At 37.6% G+C, this 22,033-nt stretch overlaps 1 protein-coding gene across 5 annotated transcripts in view; it reads left to right on the top strand.

Annotated features, from left to right (window-relative positions):
• CNNM2 (cyclin and CBS domain divalent metal cation transport mediator 2) overlaps positions 1 to 22,033 on the top strand; it is a 150,670-nt gene that overhangs the window by 79,008 nt on the left and 49,629 nt on the right. Inside the window, exon 2 of one of the 5 annotated variants that reach the window (XR_009005652.1) lies at positions 19,081 to 19,175. The exons of the other annotated variants lie outside the window; for them this stretch is intronic. The gene's annotated coding sequence lies outside the window, so the exon portion shown is untranslated. The remainder of the gene's footprint in view (positions 1 to 19,080; positions 19,176 to 22,033) is intronic. 5 annotated transcript variants of the gene reach the window in all.

The raw sequence follows: 22,033 nt of genomic DNA, 5'->3' as shown, positions 1-22,033 counted from the left end.
CCCTAGACTACATGAAGGTTTAGAACAGATATCTCCTTGAGCATAAAACATCATGTATTTAACCTGGCTTGTACTACACAGGACAATATACCACCTTTATAGCCTTGGGTCAGCATTCAAGTTTTATTTTTTCCCCCTGCTTCTGGATATCTCGTAAGTTATAGAGAGTTTGTAAAATCTATTTTAACGCCCCATAAAATTGTGCCCACCTAGTTGGCTTTTAGAAAAACATTTTCATGAGTGCTTATGTCCTGCTGCGTAAAAACAAGATTAGTTCCTTATTTATACTGAAGCCCCATTTGTGGCTTTCTTACTCATAATGCACATGTGACTTCAGGCAGTGGGATGAGAGCTCAGTGAATGCATGCTTACATTTGTAAAGTCGATTTACCAGCATCTAGAGCAGGGAAGCCCATCAGGGCTTTATTTAGTGTAGTAGCAAAGGAAATTAGAATGACCTGGCTAACTGCATCAATATGCATAATTGACAAGCTACTCAATACTCCTAAAGATAAGTACTTTCCACTCTTTTCTTTCGCTATCAAATGTAACCCCATGTGAGTAATATATTATTCCTAGGCTACTATTTTGTTCTAGAAATTAACATGTATCCTTAATGTGTGTATGCTAATTCAGAGTGAACAACTTCAAGGAACTTGAAAAATACTGTGTTGCCTCTAGGCAGGATGGTCTTTAAGACAGCTTATTCATCACACGTTACCATCACATTAATATTTTTTTTTAAAAATAAATTTATTTATTTTGGGCTGCTTTGGGTCTTCATTGCCACGGGTGGGCTTTCTCTAGTTGCGACGAGCGGGGGCTACTCTTCCTTGTGGTGCACGGGCTTCTCATTGTGGTGGCTTCTCATTGAAGAGCATGGGCTTTATGGTGCGTGGGCTTCAGTAGTTGTGGCACGTGGGCTCAGTAGTTGTGGCGCACGGGCTTAGTTGCTCCGCGGCATGTGGGATCTTCCCGGGCCAGGGCTCGAACCCGTGTCTCCTGCATTGGCAGGTGGATTCTTAACCACTGCGCCACCAGGGAAGCCCTCTTTAAAAAAAAAAAAAAAAAAAAAATTATTTAATTAATTTATTTTTGGCTGTGTTGGGTCTTCATTGCTGCTTGGGGGCTTTCTCTAGTTGTGGTGAATGAAGAGTGGCCCCCGCTCGCAGCAACGAAGACCCAACGCAGCCAAAAAAAGAAAAAATCAATGTGATGGTAATGTGTGATGAATAATCTATAGCCCCTAAAGAAGGATAAGGTAGGTACCCAGATTGGAAAGGAGGAAGTAACACTATGTTTGCAGATGACACGATCTTGTATGTAGAAAATCCTAAGGAATCCACTACAGAACTATTAGAATTAATAAATGAATTCAGCGGGATGGCAGGGTGGATACAAGAGCAACAGTATAGGAAAGTCACTTGTGTTTCTATGCATTCACCATGAACAATCAACAATGAAATTAAGAAAATTTTATTGACAAATAGAATAAACTATTTAGGAGTATATTATATTTAACAAAAGAATTGTAAAACTTGTACTCAGTAAACTACAAAAAATTGTTGAATGTCCAGCATAGGCAAATCTGTAGAGACAGAAAGTGAATTAATGCTTGCCTAATGGTGGGGGTAAGGGGTTGGGAGACATGGGAGTGACTGCTGATTGGTATGGGTTTCTTTTGGGGGTGATGAAAAAGTTCTGCAGTTTTAGATAGTGGTGATGGTCATACAACTCTATACTAAAAACCATTGAATTGTATACTTTGGGTGAAATGTATGGCCTGTGAATTATATCTCAGAGCTGTTTAAAAAAAGAGGGGGGAGGATAAAGTAGATTTTAAAATATTGACGTGAAAAGATATCCATAGCTTAACAATATAAAAGTAACATATTTCTGGTTAAAATTTTTTTCTAACACCACAGAGCTCAACTTGAGGCATTGAAATTTTGTTTGTATTTTCTCTACTAAGCTAGCTGGGTTCCTCTTTTCTTTAGGAACTTTTTGAAAACTGGAAAACATTATGGTAATTCATAGAATAAATTTTGTTTTAGTTTGCCTTGTATGTAGGTGCCATAAATTAGATTTTAGAAGTAAAATGTTTTTATTCAGTTACAGTAAGAATTACTTAGTTTTTGAATGGTTTCCCAGTGTCACTGAAACCCTTGGGAGGTCACCACTAGGGATAATCTCCCAATCTTCCTCCACAAAAATTTGTAAAATAACTTATTAAATTAGTGTCCTTAGTGGTAGAAAATAAGAAATGAGAAGCTCAGAAGAGTAAACAAAAGAAAACCATTATAAATCTTATCTCCCAGAGATAACTATTTTTTAGATTTTAGTGTATTTCCTTCCAGAACTTAAAAAAAAAAAAATAACAGATTTATTGAGAGAGAATTCATTTTCTATATAGTTGACCCATTTAACCTTCTGGTACTTCTTAATGAAAGTTTTAAAAAGTATAACATATATACAGAAAGTACACAAAATGCAAGTATATATACAGCTTGATGGATTTTCCCACCCATGTAAAACTATGCATATCAAGAAATAGTAACTAAGAGGGAATAATGGTCCCATGTCACCTAAACGTAATAACCACTGCCCTGACTTCAGCATTGATAGTTTTTCCTTTTTTTGTATTTCATGTAAATTAAAACATACCAGGTGTATTCTTTTGGCCTGCTTCTTTTATACAGCATTATATTTGTGAGTTGTAGTTACGAGTGTTCCTTCTCATTGCTGAATAGTACTCTATTTTGTGATTATCCCACAACTTATTCTTTCCATTGTTCAGCATTGGGGCAGTTTTTGGTTTTGGCTATTAATAGTGTTATTATAAATACTCTTGTACATGTCTCTTGGTGGACATCTGTATGCATTTCTGATGGGCATATGTATACCAGTGAGTGAAATTGCTGGATCCTAGGGCAGTGCTTCTCAAACTGTCCTGTGCACATCAATCACCTGGGGGTCTTGTTAGAATGCACATTCTGCTTCAATAGATTTGGGATGGGGCCTGCATTTTTAACAAGCTTAAGGGAATTCCAGCTGTACTGGTTCTGGACCACACTCTGAGTAGCAAGGTCATAGGATATACTTATATTCAGTTTTGGTAAATAATGCCAAACAGTTTTCAAAGTAATTGTGTCAGTTTACATTCCTACCAGCATTTTATAAGATTCCTTTGTTTATGTTTGTTTGTTCTGTTCCATTGATCGGTTTTTCTATCTGTGCCAGTACCATATTACTTCAGTTTTGTATGAGACTTGATACTTGCTAATGTAAGTCCTTGAACTTTGTATTTCTTCTTCAACATTGTCTCAGCTTTTCTTGGACCTTTGCATATTCATCTGAATTTTATAATTAGTAACAGTTTCCACATACATGAACCTGCTGGAAGTTTCATTGGGATTGTATTGACTCCAGAGATCAGTTTGAGGAAGAACTGATGTCTTTACAACATTCAAATCTCTGAACATGGTATATCACCCTCTGTTATTGATGTAGTCTTTAATTTCTTTCAATAACACTTGTAGTTTTCTGTGTAGAGGTTTTATTTTGCTAGTTTATTCTTAAGTATTTCATTTGTAAATGCTGTTGTAAATGGTTCTATTTTTAGAATTGGTGGTTGATATATAGAATAATTGACTTTTGTATATTGACCTTTAATTAAACATATTGGTAAATTCACTTAATTTTCATTGTTTATAGATTCTTGTGTATTTTGTGTGTGTGTGAACTCAATCATGTCATGCAAATAATGAGTTTTATTTCTTTCCTTTCCAAACTGTATACTGTTTGTTTTCTCGCCTAAATGTACTGCTTAGGATCTCCAGTATAGTGTTGAATAAAAGAAATAGTGGGTATCCTTGTCTTATTTTCCATTTCAGGGGAAAGCTTTTACTATTTCACCATTAAGGATGATGTTTGCTTTAGATTTTGTGTAGATATCCTTCATCAGATTAAAAAATTCCTTTTAATCCTAACTTAGCTAAGAGCTTTTTGGTTTTGTTTCTGAAATCCTGGCTAGATGGTGAATTTTGTCAAATACTATTTCTCCCTTCGTTGAGGCGATTATATGTGACTTTTCTTCTCTATTCTGTTAATGTGATGAATTACATTGGTTTTTTAAATGTCAAAGCAACCTTCTATTCTTGGAATTTGGGATGTATTGATCCTTTTATATATATCTTTGGATTGATTGGCTGATACTTAGTTAAGAATTATTACATTATGTTAATGAGGGAGATTAGCATATGATTTGCCTTGTTATATGTTTGTCATATTTTATTCTGACCTCATAAAATGCATTGGGAAGTATTCCACTTTTTCGTTGCTGCCGGTGGGCTTTCTCTAGTTGCGGCGAGTGGGGGCTACTCTTCGTTGCGGTGTGTGGGCTTCTCATTGCGGTGGCTTCTCTTGTTGTGGAGCATGGGCTCTAGGTGCATGGGCTTCAGTAGTTGTGGTGCACGGGCTCAGTAGTTGTGGCTTGCAGGCTCTAGAGCGCAGGCTCAGTAGTTGTGGCACACGGATTAGTTGCTCCGCGGCATGTGGGATCTTCCCAGACCGGGGCTCAAACCCATGTCCCCAGCATTGGCAGGCGGATTCTTAACCACTGCGCCACCAGGGAAGCCCCATACATCATTTTATACTTGTGTAAGTTTACCTGTAGGATGAATTCCTAGAAATAGAATTGATAAATCAAGGGATGTCTGCAGTTTTGGTAGATTTGGCCAAATTGACCTCCAGTGAAGTTAAAGTACTTAACACTTCTACCAGCAACGTCTGAGAGATTTTATATGTTATAGTTGCCTAGGTATATTGATAATGTTTACGAATTTTTTATGTGCCTACATTAGTGTTCAAACTCTTGACATTGTGGACAAGGATAAAGTATATACTTTTTGTTAGAGGAATATGAGCTAAGACTTACTATAAACCATGTTCTAAAAACAATGGTTCAGTACAGTTTGGATGAAGTGCTGGGCATTGTTAAGAAATATGAAACCTAACAGAGGCACCATCCTGGTCATGTATTAAAATGAAGTATCAGTTTATTTATTACATCTGAAGTATTGGTTTCAGTTTTGGATACAATAATACAGGAAAAACATGATTGAGTTGGAAAAGGATAACTAACATAGTTAAGAGGATGACTTGGGCTAAAATGTATTCTTGTTTAGAAAAACAAATGATAACTAGTGAGGGTGGCATAGATCTAAACTTTTTAAAGTCATGAAAAATATGAATGTGACACACACTTTTTGATCAACTTAGAATTTTAGAATTTAGGAGTATATACGACACTCAAAAGAAGGAGGTGGCCACCTCTTGGGCCAGAACAAATTGCAGATGGATCAACTGCAGGAGAATACATTATTTTTATACTTTTGATTGGAAGGCCTTTCTAAGATTACACAAAACCCAGAATTCATGAAGGAAAAGATGAATAGTTTTTGGGTTGTAGCCAGATCTGTTAAAAGACAACCACAGGTTGGGATAAATATTTGCAAAACGAATGATAGCACAAAATACTTAATTTACAAAGAGCTTTTAAATAAAACTTTAAAAGGATAAATATGCCAGTAGAAAAATAGAGGATATGAAAAAAAGAATACCAGTAGTCAAAAACATGAAACTATGTTAAGTCTAACCCAGTAATCAACAAGACATCATATTTTACACATTTCATTAAATGAAATGCAAAGATTGACTATCCATTGTTAAGGGTATAGAAAAGTAGGCTTTCATTCTTCCTGGAAAGCAGTTTCATGCAATATATATCAAACTAAAATAAACCTTTCTTGTCTATTTTAAACATTGTCTAATAGAATTGTAGTCAATTTACACTATTAATATACAATAAACTATTTGCTTAGTAAAGTAAATTTTATATCAGTCCTTAATTAGGGAGATGTTAATTTATGTGATTAGGGCATTATTTGGGCTCAATTTTGTGAACACCTTTAAGCTGCAGAATTGAGGATACTTTTGCACTTTTTGTGTAAGATTAGATTACAACGTACGGCTGTAGGTTTCAGGTCAGGAGTATTTAATAATACAATTTTCTAGTTGGAATGTTAAATTATTGAGCTCAATGAAAGTTTGATAATTAGTAAATACTGCATGAGTGCTCCTTGAATTCCCATTTTAAATTCTAAGCTCATTTGAAAAAACAAATACTTAAAACAAAACAAACAAAAAACCCCAACAAACCTTGCTAGAGATACTGTTATTAGGAAATAATCTGGTATAACTGATTTTTTTTAAGAGTTAAATTGAACATTGAATACTAGGTTGAATTTTAAAAATACTTTCTATCAGTAAGAATTACAGAATGAGAGCTTCTAAAAAGGAGTGCAAGTTGATCAATCAAAACTGGGCTGTTGCAGAATAGCGTATATTTGGGTTTTGAGAGAAAAGACAGGTGACTTGACACATCTATTAAAAATAAAATCTTAAGTTGAATTGCAAAAAATGGTTGAATTTATTTACCTGGAAGTAAAGCAATTTACTGAAGTTCTAAAGACATTGAAGAATGTTCTAGAAAGGGTTCAGTACTTAATGATTTCACTGTGATCCTAGTCAGTTTGGTATAATCTGTTTTATTTTTATTTTATTTTTTTAAGTTTACATTTCATTTCTATTGGACAGCGCCAGTACAGCTAATGTAGATGCTTTTCTCCCCTGCATCTGTCTTTCCCCCATACCTGGCTTTGTCACCTTTGATTTGCTCTCTGCCTTTATCCAATCCCCCTTCCATCTCTCAGCCTGAAAACCACCTCCTCCCTCCAGGAAACAGCATTTCTTTCTTCAAGGGGAGTTTTTTCCCTCTTGGCTCCTTTCCATGTTCTGGAGTACCTAGGAGTCTACCCAAATGAGCACAGATATTCTTCTCTGTTCAGTATCACAGGTTGGAAGGATGGGCTCTAGTCATGCAAATTGGAGTTTTAGCGTCTTTGGGGTCTTGTTCATGTTCCTCATCAGAAAGGGCCTCAGGCTGGCACCGAGCCCAAGCTCGCTCTGCTCGCTGCATGACAGGCCAATGAATCTGAGACGAGGTGTAGAGGCAAGGAATACGACTTTATTCGGAAAGCCGGCAGACCGAGAAGATGACAGACTATTGTCTCTGATAAACCATCTTATCTGGGTCTGGATGCCAGTTTCTTTTATCTAATCTGCTGTTTTAAATAAGAGTTTAAGACCCTTTGGAGACAGAAGTTGCCATAGCCTTTCCTTCCTTCTTTTTTCTTCGTTTACAAAACAAAATAGAACCTTTTCAGGCAGATTTTTCATTCCTTAGCTGAGAGTAGAAGGAAGTTCTATGAAAGGCCTTATTCAGTAATATAGATAGCATAGCAAAATAATTAACAAGATGGATTTTGGAATCAATTAGAATTCATGTTTGTCTATGTACTTCTTAGCTATAAAACCTTTGACCTTCCATTTCTTATAAAATGAAGACAGTAGTTCAGCAGGCCCTATTGTGCGTGAGGAAACTTTTTGAGTAATCTACTTAGAGTCCTTTGAAGGGAGGACAGAAACCCAGGGAATGTTAGCCTTTTTAAGTCTCAGTTTTGTGATTTATAAAATGGAATTAATATCTTCTTCATGGGGTTCTTGGATAATTAAATGAGATATACAAACACAGTGCCTAACATACACAGGCCCTCAATAATGGTGAATTATTACTATTACTGCAGTCATGTGATGTCTGTTGATGGAATTATAACCTGTTTGGCCTCAATCAGTACTCTAAGGAAAGGTAAATCTGCTAACTTGGTGGGTTAAATGAAGCATGTTGCTTTGAAAGGTCATTTGTAGAAGGTAAGCACAGGGTGTACTCAATGAAGTGTGACTATGGGACGCCAAGAAAAATTGGGGTTTGAAGTAACAGCCCCCTTTATCCAAGCAGAAAACAGAGTCTGACGCCAGCAGTGCTTTCTAAATGGCTATGAATGGAACAACCTACCAGGAAAATTTTCCATCTAGAGTACTGGTAATTAACCCAAATGAGACTAAACTGCTGGAAAATCCAAGAGCAATGGAAAATCAAAAGGGTGTCCCGAATTGAATGGGTTAAGGCTGTGTTGTACTTTAATTCAGAAACAAGTTTTGGTGGTTGGAAAAAGTTAAAGTAATTTAATTCTACAGTGAACTGTTAGATTAAATTTATTGTCAGGGGGAATCTCATTCTTTAGTGAATCTAGTGTAATTCTAGACTGAGGGTCTAGATTTTGATCAACTATTACTATCTGATCCCAATCAAACTCCCTTAGTACAAGGTAGACCTTGAGAAACCCAGAATAAATTTTTAAAATACCCAAGAAACAATATTTTTTGACTGTATAAGATTTGGGGTCTTGTTTTTATTGGCCCTTTTATCTTTGCTCCTGCCATTTATCATGGTGGTTCCCTTTATGTGTTAAAGTTTGCAACCTACAACCTAATAGCTAGAATTTTAGAATTACTCAGTTAAATTCAGGCAATATTTATTGAGTACCTGTTGGGTACCAGGCAGTGTGCTAAATGCTGGAAATATAGAGACAAATAAGACATTGTTCTTGGCCTCAAGGTATTCGTAGCCTTGTCAGGTTTTATCAATAATGATGATGATAATTATAGCTAACATTTGTAGAGCACTTACAGTTTTCTCCAACTGTTTAAGTGCTTTATATGTGTTAACTCACTTAATCCTCACAAGGACTTTGGTGCAGGTGCTATTATTATTTTGTTTTACAAATGAAGACCATGAGGCACAAAAATTCAAGTACCTTGTCTGAAGTGGGATGGAGGGCAGGAATTTGAATGTAGGCTCTCTGGTTCTACTATCCTAGGCAGCCCCTGAGTAACTTATGCTTTGGTCAGAGTTTAGCTTACTAAAATTATGATTTTTAAAAGCCTATTTTTCTTTAAACCTTTAAAACACAACAAAAAGATAATAAATCCAGTAAAATAAAACAAGGTATTCCAGTCCCATCCTGATGTATCCCCCCTACCCCCCACCCCCACCCCAAGACTAGAGCCAGATATTCTCTGCGGAGCCAGTAGCTTTTGTGGCAGAATAGTGTTAGATACTATTAGCTATGCTAGAAATTTGATTACATATGAAATTGTTCTGTTGGATTACTGATACTGCTGTTCAGTGACAAAGATCTAAAAGATCTATTTTTAATGGGTCATGGAGTTTCCAGTTTAACTCTAACTTTATTAAATCCTTAAAGTATTCTTCTAATTAAAAAGATTTTCCATCTCTCTTGCGCTTATGCTTTGAGCCACCGGCTTGTTTCCCCTCTGTCATACACAGCAGCGTTCACTTACCAGCTTCGATATATGCTTCTGTGCCAAACTGTGATGACATCAATGTTGTCTAAACTTTCTGTGATGTGTACCTAATTAGATCCTGATCCCTCAGCCAGGCTTCATTTGTAATCCTTCTGTAATCACATGTTCAGTAGGGACGATAGATTACCAGCACCTAGTTCCTAACGTTGCCTTGCTCCTCCTCCTGGTGTCGCCATGAATACCCCACCAGGCCTCTGCTTCCTTTTGCCCACTTCCCTAGTATTTCTTACCCCCTTTCTTTTGTTTTCTCTGTTCAAAACCCCCAATCTCACTGCATTATGGAGCCTTGTTCCCCTCCACCCCGCTTTTTTTTTAAGTGCTTAGAGTACTTTGTCAAATAGTTTTATTTTCATTTTTTAAAAAGCAGATAAAAAAATAGGTGAATCAAAAAATACTTTTCTCTCCTTTATTTTTCTTCAAATCTGATATTAACCTGCCTCAGTGGAGTGGGTGGGTATTCCTGGGGCTCAACTGTATTTATAATGTTTTATTCCTTAAACTGGATAATAGGTACATGGATGTTTGTTTTCTTTTATACTGTTTACGTCTGAAATATTTTGTAATAACACATTTTTTTCTACATTGTTCTTGTCTGAATCTCTTGATACAGATACATGAAGATGTGTGACTGTCAGTATTACTCAAAGATTTGGTGCCCTTCACGTGCCAGACAATGTTCCAGGCACGGAGGACACAGTGTCACCAGGATAGTGTCCCAGCCTTCGTGCATTCTATAAGTGGGGAGCAGACTAAGCAAATAAATATGAAATATAATATCAGATACTGATAAGTGCTGCATATAGCATAGAAAGAGGACCTTTGACTGGGGCAGGGGGGAGCTATTTTAGATGGGATGGTGAGGGAAGGCCGCATACGGGGTGACATTTGAGCAGAGACCTGAATGAAGTGGAGGACTAAGAAACACGAAAATCGAGAGAAGAGTGGTCCACAAGTGGGAACAGGGAGAGCAAAGATCCTTAGGCAGGAGTATGTTTGGCATATTCAAGGAACAGCAAGAAGCATCTAGAGAAAAGTAAGCCAGGAGTGGTGGGGGATGAAGTCACAAAGATCCGCAGGGGTCAGTAAGGCCTTGCAGGTCATGGTGAGAGGTTTTTACTCTAAGTGCGATGGGGAGTTTTTGAGCAGGAGAGTGACAGAATCTTAGTGAACTTGAAAAGATTACTCTGGGTATTCTGCAAAGAATTTATCGTAGAGAGTGAGAGTAAGGCAGAGAGACCAGTTAGTAAGCTGTTGTTGCAGTTCAGGTGAGAGATGATAGTGGCTGGGACCAAGGGGGTCAGTGTGGGTGGTGAGAGAAGATCAAATTCTAGATATTTTTCAGAGGATTAGAAGTGAGGAAAAAGTTAAGGATGAAGACTAGGTTTTTGGCTTGAGCAACTGATTTTGGTGAATGTTGGTACATCCCTTCCCCCACTAAAGGAGGAACAGATTGAGGGAAAGAAAGTTTCATATTCTTGGTAGACAGCCTGGTGGAGATGTCAGGTAGGCAGTTGGATATATAAATCTGGCGTTCAAAGGAGTGATCTGGATGGAGATGCAGGTAGGGATGTTGGATGTATAAATGATATTTAAAACTTTGAGACTAAATGAGATAATTACTCAAGTGAGTAAGTGTCCGTAGAGAACAGAAGAGATCCAAGAACGAAGAGCAAGAGTACTCTGTCTTCTAGAGGTCGGGGGAGTGAGAGGAACTAGCAAGGGAGCTTGAGATGGAGTGGCCATTAAGGAGAGAAACCAGGGAAGTGTGGTGTAAGCCAAGTGAAGACTGTTTCAGGAGAGGAGTAATCGAAAATTGAGTAAGATGAGGGCTAAGAATTGATCTTGGAATTTATCCAAATAAGAGGTCATTGGAGATCTTCATAAAAGTAGTTTCATTGGATACGACTAGTTTGGAACATATTGAATAGAACAGGAAATATGAGGAAATAGAGATAGTGAATGGAGACAGTTCCGTTAAGGGTTTTGCTATAAAGAACAGTAGAGAAATGGAATGATAACAGGAAAGAGAGAGGGACTCTGGAGAGCTTTTTCGGTTTTAAAGATGGGAAATATTTGGCGCTTTGAATGTGGTGATGAGAATTATCCAGTCGAGAAGGAGAGCCAAGTGATGGAGGGGGCAGTCTTATTACATAAAACTCTGTGGGCCTTCTCTAAATCCTGTGGAGGTCAGGGAAGGGTAGTTTTCCCAGGAGGAAGCATCAAACATTATATGAAAGATGAAAGATTGGAAACAATTGTGAAATGTCTAACCCAGAGGAAATGAAATACACTGGATATCTAACAATTATGGTGATATAAAATAGAACTACAATTTACCCACTAAAAATCATTATAAGGTTCCACGTTGATTGATATGCAAAGATTTTCAGACTTAAGTGCAAAAAAAGGTATTTTTTGTGGAAAAAAAGTATGTAATAAACACTTCAGTAGAGAAAAATGTCTGAAAGGTGGGATTTTATTGGTGATTTTTAATTTCTTCATTAGATTCTAATTGTTTTCCAAATTACTTCATCATGTTTTCTGTACAGTGAGCATATATTACCTGTATCTTTTAAAAAGTTATTCTGTGAATGTCAGTGAGCTAAACCCATTTATATCGATCATAAAATATTTCTGCATTTTGACTTTTTAAGCTATTTTATTTCATGTTCTCTGCTTATTTTTGCTGTCCTCTTCCTACCATCTATTGGCTAAATCTAATAGTCCTTCTGTTTGAAAGTTATACATTCTATATTTATTCTTTTGGTAGTTGTCCTTAACTCTTAATTTGATAATATATATACTGGTGTTTGTTCCTATTGAAAATTGTTCCCTATTTTAAACCTTTAAATGTATGTATTCCCCACACACACTTCAAAAAATACTAGTATCTTAGAAGTTTTCATCTTCCTCTCTATACCCTCCAGCCCCTACACCCCCACTACCGGGCCCCCTCCAAAGTGCTTTGATTTTTAAAGAATTTTAGTTCTGGAATTGCTATGGATTTACTTTTGGTTTTATACCTTATTTAGACAGTAATAAACTTGATAAGTTGTTTACTTACCCTTCCCATTTTTATAGTGTATTCCAGAATATGTATTTCTTATTTTTAAGTTTGAATTTCTTTTTCTCATACCTTTGAACCTATCACTCCGTTGGCTTCTTAGAACCAGTGTTGCTTTTGAGAATTCTGGAGTCAACCTGATTCTTGTTTTTCCTTTATAAGTGATTTACTTTTCCGCTAAACTTTAGGAATTTTTTTCTTTTTGTTGTTCTTTCATTTCATTATACTGTGACTAGTTATAAAATTTCCCCCCTCTTCTTTTCCCTTTTTATGGGTTTTTTTTCAGTCCGAGGTCTTACATCTTTTTCTAAATTTGGGAACCCTTAGTTTTTTCTTGTTCAAATATTTTCTCCTTCTGTTTTTTCCTCCTCCCTTTCCTCTGGGCCTCATTACATAGATATATTGATGCTTCCACTTCTGTCCTCTACCTCTTGATGTTTCTTATTTTCCATCCTTTTTTTCCCTTCCTAATATATTCTAGGAGAGTTTCTTAACCTAATCTTTGGCTCTTCAGCCCAGCTACTGGGTTCTTTATTATCTTGGCTCTTAATTTTTCATACCATTAACTCTAGTTCTTATTTTAAAACTTCCTGTTCTTACTGCATGTTTCCAGTTATGGTCCCTCCTTGAAGATATTCACTAATTTATTCTTTTCCATACTGATCCATTAGCTTGATTTTGGCTGATATAGGTGCTTTAATTTTGTTTTTCTCTATAGCAGTTGTGCCCCTAAGATGAGCTCATCTGTCTTCTCTATGAATCCATTTTTTCTGGCTCTTTAACCATGTCATCTGTTGATGGATCCCTGGACTCCCAAGCAAAAACAGAGGCACTGGCTCGTGCTTCTGAGAGCTTTCTCTGACGATAGTCCTCACCTTACTCTGGCTGGGAAGGAGGGTAGGAAGAGGAAGATACACTTAGGGCTTTGCAGTTGCTTGTACCTATATTTAACTGTTCCCCAACCCAGCCCACTTGAGCATACCACCCTAATACTGCTGGTAGAGCCAACTGGGCAGGAGAGTGCTATGAGCAGTGGGGGCCAAGAAAGCATGAGCAACATAGAGAAAGAAACACAGGTAAAGAAACCTCTCTCTTCCTGGTCTCCTGCATGCTACCTGCTCAGAGCCTAGCATGGGCCTCTCCTCCCAGCTGAAACCTGGCTGCTCTATGTTGCCTGAGGTTTTTCTCACAGCTTTTATGTTAGTGTGACAGTTTTATTAACCTGTCTCTGGGATCTCCAAGATTCTGTTGGGAGCCCACTCTAGTTTGACATCTTGTCAGAACCATGTATATAACATTACAAAAAAATCATTAAAGAGAGGTTGTAAAAAAAAAAAAAAAAATAGGGATGGAAGTATATACACATTATCTGCTTTTTTTTAATGATCTCTCTTACAGCAAGAAGCAGTTTGATATTCTAGAAACAATGATAGATTTCACTTTTAGTGTTTTCATTTGAATACTTATGTTGAGCATTGGATTTTATTATTTAAACCAGTCAAGAAATAATTGAGTATCATCCGTTTATTGGGGACCGTTTTCAGCTTTGGGAATACAGCAGTAAACAAAGAAAATGAGAATCCTTGCCTTCACAGAGCTGTCCTTCTAGTGGAATAGAAGACAATAAACAAGTTAAAACATAAAATATGTACTATTTCTTAGATAATGAGTTGGATTTAACCCGGGTTGTTGTTTAGCCAAGCAAATAAGATGGAGAGGGGCCAGGGAGTTGAGGGTCTAATTAAAATGATTGACAATGGAATGAAGTAGAGCTAGATTAGGAGGGGAAAGAGGACAAGTAAGGGTGATGGAAACAATGGATTGAAAGTAAGGCAAAGGATTGTTGGAATTGGGGTACTAGCAGGAGTGTCCTAAAAAAAAGAAAAAAAGGAGATGGTGGTTGGAGAGTAGATGTTCGGAATGAGATAATGAGGGATTGCAGTAATTGTGAATGACGAGGTCAAGGGAGTGACCATGGAAGAAAGTGACTAAGTTAGGATGGAAAATAAACATTAAATGGAAGAGAGACTTCCATTTGTGCCCATGTGGAGTAACAGGGATCAGATTTACCCTCCTTCCTTAATTAAACAAGCAGAAAGCTGTACAAAGTATATTGAAATAGTGGTTTTCAGACATTGGACAGCAGGCAGTGCAGGAAAATGATCCTTGAGATAAGGTGAACCCTTATGACTGCCCCAGCTTTCTACCTGGATGGAGGTTGCGGTACAAGGAGGGGCAACCTAAACAGAACCTGGCAGTCTCCCTGAGTTGAGGAGGCGGAGTTGAGAATTCAGGGAGGTGAAAGAGGCTGGAATTCAGAGAATATCGAAGAAGAGAGAGCTCCACAGATCTCCTGAGCCTTCAGCAGAGTGCTATTGAATGCATGCGTGAGAGGAAACCACTTGAGGCTGGCAAAAAATAAGGAATGGCCTTGGAGTCCTGGGCTTCTTGTGAGCGGCGTAAAAGGCATGATGAAATTAGTCAACAATCCCAAGACAGACATTGGTGGAGGGGCTGCAGGTATTGAAGGGGAGACCGGGGAGTGGTCTTGCCAGAAACACAAAGAGTTCTGGGGCTCCCACTTGACCTTGATGATGGGGGAGGCCTTCAGGGGGATTATTTTACTCCTAGGATTGCAATTCCCTCTTGACTTCTGCTACTTCACTTGACTCCTGCCCATGGAGGCACGGAGTCCTACAGAGAGTTGGACTCACCACTGCTAATCATCGAAGAATCATGTTTACGTGCTCCTTTTTCTATGGCCTTTTCCCCCTAGAAGAATACACCTCTAATTTATGGTTTCAAGACAGGATTCGTGTAACAAAATGTGTTTTCCAGCAAATTTATGAGAAAATATTGGTTCCTTTAAGTAAGAATTGTTTCTACTGTTCATGTATATAAATAGTAATTTTGGCCTAAAGATAGTTGCCCAAGATTAGATAAATTCCTAGTAAAGGAAACTTTCCAAAGCCAAGTTAGAACTCCTTAGAGTTGGAGAGAGAATTCTATGCATGTGTGTTCCCAGACCCAAAGACATAGAAGGCGCTCAGTAAATATTTGTTGAATGAATGTGTTTTGGAGTGAAATGTGGCATTCTGAGTGATTGAAGATTTCATGTGAATCTTATCATGGGTACTGAGGCAGCCAAGATTCTAACTTTTCCACATATAAATAGACCTGTTAAACTGCAGTTTCTACCATGTCAGCTGGGCATGATGATTTGGAACTTTTCTTATTGGTTGTGGCTGTTGATTTTTAAATTCTTACATTAGGAATGATGGGGATGAGTGCATAACTGCATACATGTCAGGCTAGGGACTTAAGGTGAGAGAAGAGCTCTTTCAAGAGACCCATGTCTTAAAATTTATAGATAATTTCATTTATATTTTGAATAAGTAATACATTCACATTTTTCAAAATTGAAAAGGCTCAAAGCAATAAAGTAGTTTCCTCCCATTCCTGACTACAAGTTGCCCTGCCATTCAGTTCTCCTCCCTAGAAGCAACCACCATATGACATCTTAAAAAGATGAGATGACCTTTTAGATTATGCATCAGGTTAGAAAATAATAGTATAATAATAGTAGGAGGTGCTTAGTAAGTTAGTGATTACTGTATACCAAGCATCATGCTGAATATTTGTATATAATTTAATACGTTGTCTTCTGTGTTCACACCTCTGTCTCTTCCCCTGCCTTGCCCCTTGTGGGCTGATGACCTTGATTCTTTGTTTTCTGCAAACCATCTTCTCCCTCTCTCCTGTTACGGCTGGTATCCTTCTGTTATGATCTGGATTCAGTAGTGTGTTGGAACTGGCTCTTAGTGGCTGGAAAGACCAATTGTACTCATCTCTTCCCAACTCTGTGTTCAGTGACATCATGTTAGTAATTTGGAATCAGTTGTGGTAGGGATATTCATACCCTGGAAACTAGCGAATGCTACGTGCCAGGGCTGTTTTCCCCAGAGAGCTGGTTGTTATACATGTATGTATCAGCACCCCACGTCTGGATCCTCTCCCCTCTTACCTTTTAGTTGGTTCACTAAATAAGAAAGTTAACTGAAATATGGAATTTAACAAATTATATACCTATCTTAAATATATTATTTTGAAAATAGCATTTGCAACCCTTTGACAAACTTAAAACTTTTGATTATGAAAATGTTCAAAAATACAGAGAAGTTAAAAACTGGTATAATGAATATTCATTTACCTACCTCCTAGATTTGATAGTTCTTAATGTTTTTTTTAACCATTTCAAAGTAAATTGCCGACATCATGACAGTTGACCCTGAAATGTTCAGCATTATTTCTCCTACATCATCCTTATTCCATTATCACTAAGAAATTTATTGTTCCCCAGAATCATTTACTACCCAGTCTATATTTGGATTTTCTAATTGTTATTTTCCCCAAATGTCATTTACAATTGTTTTTTTTCTAACATGGATTCAGTCAAGGTTTGTGCATTGCATTTGGTTGTTATGTCTCTTTTAAGCTAGAATAATCCCCCCCCCCCTCAGTTTTTTCATGACGTTGAGTGTTTTCTACTCTTTATGTTTCGAACGTATATACAGAAGTAGTAAAAATAGGCAATTAACCCCAATATATTCATTGGTTCAGTAATTATCAACATTTTGCCATATTTGCTTCACTTATCTTTTTTCTTTGCTTTTCTTCTATTTTAAAAACAAATTCAAGACATGTCATTTTACCCCTTTGAACTCTTAAAAAAAAAACAAACATTCTTATATAACCAAACTGGTATCATAATGATACCAAACAGAATTAATAATTGTATTGACTTTTTAAAGAAACCAAGCTAGTTCTTTGGTAGAGTATTCTACATTTTGGGTTTCTATGATTGTTTTCTCATTATTATCATTTAATTTCTCTGATCTCCTGTATTACCTCTACACTGGAAATTAGATCCAAGTTCTTAATTAAACACTTGGCAAGAATACTTTATAGAGGATGAACTGTACTTCACAGCACATCACATCAGGTGGCACACAGTCTGGTTGTTCACTGTTAATAATGTTGAATCACTTGATTAAGGTGGCAACTATCAATTGTCTCCACTGTAAAGATGTTTCCCCCCTTCCACGGCTTATCACAGTAATTCATGGAGTGATACTTTGGTACCACATGAAAATTATTTTCTCCATCAACCTTTCCTCTAATGTTTAGCAGCCATTTATGTTCTTTGCCTGAATCAGTTTTCAACAGGCACTGGAAAATAGTATTGCTTTTTCTTTGAATGTGGGCTGATTTGTGTTCCCTGTAATGGTTGAAGGAGACCATCTAACATCTATATTATATCTTCTCTCAATTCTCTAAATTTGAATTTTCTTTTTAAGTGGAATAAACCATACAAAGGATTTTTGAACAAACAATACAAAGTGCAGAATCATTAAAGATTTTTTTCCTCACTTTTCGTGATTCTCTTGCCCACTCCTAATTCAGTATAAGTTTTTGAGGTGTTTTTTTGGTTTGTTTTTTAATTGGAGTATAGTTGCTTTACACTGCTGTGTCAGCTTCTGCTGTACAGCAAAGTGAGTCAGCCATATGTATACACATATCCCCTCTTTTTTGGATTTCCTTCCCATTTAGGTCACCACAGAGCACCGAGTAGAGTTCCCTGTGCTATACAGTAGGTTCTCATTTGTTACCTATTTTATACATAGTAGCATATGTATGTCAATCCCAATCCCCAATTCATCCCGTCCCCCTCCCTTTCCCCCTTGGTATCCATACGTTTGTTTTGAGGGATTTTTTTTTTTTTAAGCAACTTGCTTTTACTGATTTTTTCCAGAGGATTCATTCTTTCCAGAGGATTCATCATAGTTTCCATAGAAACAGGAATTTCTTTTTATTGTCATGAGTTTCTATAATATTTAAATTGCAGCATCAAGTGCAGATGTCATAAATAGGTTTGGGAACAAAAATAACCAATTCTTAGTAAACATTCTGCTTACTTTATGCGAGTACAGTGTGCAGAGTAGTAGTTTTACTAGCCAGAAGCTTTCAGTGTGCTGCGGGCCTCAGTTGGTGTGTTTCACAGGGAGAATGAGTGTGTCAGTTAACCAGCAAGTTGCCACATGGAGGTCCCTTGAGAGAGTCTACCATGTTATCATTTTACTTGTCTTTCGCACTAGGCTCCTAGTTCCTTGACAATGCAGACTAGTGTTATTTGTATGTGTTTGTTTTAATCCCTCATGCTTAGTACAGTGCCTAGCATGTAGTGAGTGCTCAATAAAAATATTTGTTGAATGAATCCATGCCCAGCACCAGAGGAGACCATACTGACCTCAAGTCAATTCTGATCTTAAGCATAGTAATCGTCACAGTATTTTTGCAGACGTCGGGGTTGGCATGGTTGTTGTATATAATTTATTCTTTCACTGGCTTTTCCTCTTCACGTTCCCGCAGTCTTTGAGTCTTTCTCTGCTCTGTGCCAGCTTCCTTCAATTTATGGTGTATGGCAGGCTACCTGTGTTCATTATCATTCCAGTTTCCTGATCAAGATGCAAAAATGTGTAACAGTTCTGCTGCAATGGCGCTATGCACAAAGAGAGATGAGATTTCTAGGAGAATACAAAGTAGTTCCTTAGTTCTCTATTCTAGAGCTTAACCAATCCCAGGAACTGAAGTCTTCTGTTTCTTCACAGAGGAAATATGACAAAGGCAGTGGCTGTACAAGCTTCCTTCATGGGCCGCCCTCCCCACTGCCTCATCCAGTAAGCGGGAGCAACTACTTCTAGAGGTGAGAGGGGAGGGAGGACAATCTCCATAACCCATTTGAATCCACCCAGCTGCGAAGTTTTGGTTTTGAGAAACAGAGTGAACAATTTGTGGGGTTGCTATGCTGAAGAACTTTAAAACAAGCCTGCATAGGATTGAATGCTCAGGTGATGTAAATTACCCTTTTCATAGAAGCCCATAGCTTCTATTTTAAAACAAGCAGCTTGTAGCTGAATATTCCCAGTGATCCCAAGTTCCTGTTTCTATAGATATTAAAAGTATTATACATCTTCATTTGAGATGATTATTAGCTTCCGGAACCAGGAGAAAGTTCATCAAGAATATAATCATTATCGTTTATTGCATACTTGCTATGAGCCAGGTACTGTGTTAAATTCTAAACTTTTTCATTCAGTTTTCATGGAAACTTGGGATTTTTATCTCTATTGCACAGATGATTAAAGTGAGAGGCCAAGAGAGGGTAAATGACTTGTCTTTGGTTACACAGCTAGTGTGTAGCAGAACCAAAGGATCCAAACCCAGATCTGTCTAATTTTAGTTTAAGCCCTTAGTCACTGACAATATTCTCTGGGGTCCCAGCACACATATTTGAGCTCTAAAACTGACTTTTTAGGTGAGGGATTAGTGCCCAAGGATGACCTAGGTTTTTCTGAATGTTGTCCGGAACCAAGGTGATGTTATTATCAGGCAGTTCTTATACCTACTCCCAGAAAGCTTAAGACATGTTGTCATTTTGACTGAGGGGCAGATACCTCAAAAAGTGTTTGAAGAATCTTTGTGTAAGCAAATGAACGTTGACTTCTTTTGAACAGTCATTCATTTAGTAAGCTAAGTTCATTTCTTTCTTTCTTTTATTTATTTATTTTTACTTGACAAACCATCATATTTCAATATTTGAGTCTCGGTTTCCAGGCTGAATTCATGTTGTGTATTTAAGAAGACAATGAAAATTCTTTGAAGATATTCTCAAGCCCAACAGGAAGGAGCACAGGGTTTGATTTGTACTTGTTTTTCAAGCTGGCTTCATCTGGGGACAAACTCTATTGTAACTTTTCTAGAATTTGGTGCCAATAGGAGCTGAAATAATAAAATCAGTAAAATTAAATTAAATAGGAAATGAGAGTCTTTTATGTACCAGGCCTTAGATTAGGTAAGAACAATTGGTCACTCTTCTGGGAAATTGTTGCTAAAAATTACAATCAACTGGCAGTCACTGATTGGCCTCATTTACTGCATTGTGTCCCAGGAAGAAAAGCAATCTCCTCTTATGACAAGAGCTTGCAGAGATAATACTGTTTTTTTCCCCTAATCTTCATCCCCCTTCTCATTTTCTTATGATTAATTTGAGCTATTTATTCAGCATTTATTGACAGTATTATATACCTGGCACCGTGCTAGCTTCTGAGGCTTTAGGTGTAAAAGAGAACTCTTGCCTTCAAGAATCTCACAATATAGTATAGGAGAGAGAATATTATAATACAGGATAATAAATCCTTCTGAGCTAATGAAGGCTCTATGGAAGCGCCAAGACAGGACATCAAACCCAATTGGCATAGGTGAGGTTAGGAAGACTTCAAGGATGAGTTGATAGTTGAATTACGTCCTTGAAGGAGAATCAGAGTAAAGGAGCCAAGGGTAGGAAGGTGTTCTTGGCAGAGGGAACCGTAAAATAGCACAGGAGAGTGGCAGAAAGTGTTCTCTGTCATTGAATGACCAACGATGTAGGAGATGTGGCTAGAGAAAGAGCTAGGGATCATGTCATGATAGCTTTGTAGGCCATACTGAAGCGTTTAAACTATCCCCAATGCAATGGGAAGCCATTAAAGAATTTTCAGCAGTAGAATAACACGTTCAGATTTGCTTTTAAGAAAGATTACTATGGCATCAGGGAGGTGGCTTTGGGAGATTACATTAAAGTTAGAAGTTTATTGCAGTTCAGAAGAGAAATATATATATATTTTAGTATAAACTTATTTATATTTTTTATTTTTGGCTGCGTTGGGTCCTCGTTGCTGCACACGGGCTTTATCTAGTTGCGGTCAGCAGGGGCTGCTCTTGATTGTGGTGCACGGGCTTCTCATTGCGGAGCACGGGCTCTAGGTGCGAGGGCTTCAGTAGTTGTGGCACATGGGCTCTAGTTGTGGCTCACGGGCTCTAGAGCTCAGGCTCAGTAGTTGTGGCTCACGGGCTTAGTTGCTCCACGGCACGTGGGATCTTCCCGGACCAGGGCTTGAACCCGTGTCCCCTGCATTGGCAGGCTGATTCTCAACCACTGCGCTACCAGGGAAGTCCCAGAAGAGAAATATTGAGGGCCTGTAACTAAGGTGAGCTGGTGTTGGGAATGTCTCAGAATATGGGAGTGATCCAGTAGATATTTAGGAGGTGGTCTTAAATTTACAACTCAACAGCTTAACACAGCGTATAACCAGTTTGCCATAGCAGGGTGAAACTAGAGAAAAAGGAGGAATCTAAGATGACTCCCACAGTTTCACACTTGATATCCTCTAGTACCATTAGTCAGAAAGAGGAATAGAAGTGAAGGAACAAGTTTGGTAAAGAAGATGATAGATTTAGTTTGGGGCATGTTGAACTTGAGATGCTCATAGGACAAGTGAAGAAGATCAAGTAGGCAATTGGAATATTTTTATCTCTGAAGTTTAGGAGAGAAGATTAGACTGGGGATGGTGGTAGTTATATAGGTTTGATCCTTTTCAGTCTTTGTGTTCTGTCTACTTTTGTTACTGTTACTTGATTAGTACATAGTGAAAAGCAGATTTACCATAAAGCTAATTAACCTTAAACTTAAATGCTTCTCACGTGCATGGGCCCTAGCAGATGTGTTTATTTTACATGGTCATG

The sequence above is a fragment of the Balaenoptera acutorostrata genome, chromosome 16 (assembly GCF_949987535.1).
Source record: "Balaenoptera acutorostrata chromosome 16, mBalAcu1.1, whole genome shotgun sequence".
Lineage (NCBI taxonomy): Eukaryota > Metazoa > Chordata > Mammalia > Artiodactyla > Balaenopteridae > Balaenoptera > Balaenoptera acutorostrata.
The sequence above is the reverse complement of the archived record's forward strand: the minus strand, read 5'-3'. Positions and strand labels throughout refer to the sequence as shown.